The sequence below is a fragment of the Penaeus monodon genome, chromosome 22 (assembly GCF_015228065.2).
Source record: "Penaeus monodon isolate SGIC_2016 chromosome 22, NSTDA_Pmon_1, whole genome shotgun sequence".
Classification (NCBI taxonomy): Eukaryota; Metazoa; Arthropoda; class Malacostraca; order Decapoda; family Penaeidae; genus Penaeus; species Penaeus monodon.
Genome location: NC_051407.1, coordinates 40,533,112 through 40,534,891, shown reverse-complemented (window position 1 = coordinate 40,534,891; position 1,780 = coordinate 40,533,112).

Genomic DNA, 1,780 nt, shown 5'->3' with positions numbered 1-1,780 from the left:
TCGCCATGCCGCCATAACTCCCCTCGCTGCCCACGGGGCGTCGGTGATGACGGGGTGCCTCACGTCGTTTCTTCATTCTCACCCCGGGATGATTTTTGCATCCAGTGCTAAATGCTCTATTATTTGTCGGCGTACATCACAATTTGTATTTTTTTTTTTATTCGTTTTCACGGTCTCACATCTTCCCACATATTTATCGCTCCTTTTTTCCTCGTCCCCCTCGTTTTTCTCCCAAATTTAAACAAGTCGCCCCCCCCCTCTACACTCCCTTTCCCCTCTGTTTGCTACCATTTCCTCAGAGTTGCCTGTGCCCCTATTTCCCCTCGGGGTGTGTGGGGAAAATGCCCTCCACACACGTTTGATGCTCCCTCTTGGTTTGTCTTTCTAACAAATCTTCCTCCTGTTTTTGTTTGCCGATATCTCGCAAGGATATGAAACATGTTTTAGATGTATTAAAAAAAAATAATTTCCTTTTTTTCTGTCCCTTTGTAGAGACCATTGTTTGGATATGTTTTCTCGTAAGGCTGAACAGTTTTTCCCAGCTATTTCAATTCCAATATAAAATTTTTAGGAAACCTTGTATTTCATTATGTTTTCTTGCGAGGATGTGAAAACATGTTTCAATGATGTAGACATATATATTTTTTTAATGCAGGTTTCCATCCCGTTGGGAGGGCGAGTAAAGGCTCCTCGCCACAGGATCTTGTTAATCGCCGCCCCATTCTGTCTTCCCCTTTCTTCCATTTCCCTCTGCATTTCCCCCCCCTATCCAGCCAGTAGCCTTATTTTCTGAGACCGCCTCCCCTCGTACATCCTCGCCGCCTTCCCCGCCCTCCCCCCCACTGCCGTTCGTCATTCCCCTCAGCCCTCACTCTCCTTTCGCCGCCGCGTTTTCAGTCCCCTCTCATCGCTCCCCCCTCCCAGTTCAGCGCCCATTATTCCCCCCATCGGGTCTTTCCCGGGTTTCCTTCACTCTGCGGTTGCTCTTTTATCGCAGACTCTGCATTTCCCCCTTTTCCTGTATCACTTTATCACCCCGACTCCTCGTTATAAATCTTGTTTGATTGAAACCTTATTGTCCCTCTGCTGAAGGTCGGTTTTCCTTCAGCGCAAAAGGAACGGGGTAATCAGACTACCCCTTGATTGGCTTGGGCTTAAATCGGTCTGATCATTTCGGCGAACCCCAGATAGAAAGGTGTCATTAGGGAATGCCGGACGCCGAGATGTCAAGAGTAAATGCCAAGTAAGGGGCGCTCGCATAAGACCGAAAGGGAACACAGGAACATTAAGGTGAGAGGGAAAAATGAGCAGCGGAAGGGGAAATGGGAAAAATGTAATAGCCAGGAAGAGGAACAGTCACGTTCTCGGTGACACAGGATGCAAGAGAAAAAAATAAAAAAGGTGTCTGAGAGGGAGAAAGAATAAAAAGTGGAGCAAGGAACGCGGTAACAGATTGCGTCAGGGGCACGGAAGCGCTCGACGCGGAGGAATGTCAGTTTTTTACGAAGTGCTTGTGCATGGCCACCTTCCGCGAGGCCATGGCAGCTTTGTGTGAAATTTGATTCGAATTAATATACATTCGAGCGTGATTTAAATGCGATTATTGTCGATGACATCGTTTTCCGATTGCTTCTCTGCCGATTGCTACGGTAATCTTGCTAAACCTGTTATTAGATGGTTCATGATGAGATAAATTAATATCATTCACCGAATTAATCGTAACATGCAATCTGTATTACTAGAATTAGTCGTCGATATATTTTAGATTCACGAACCGTCA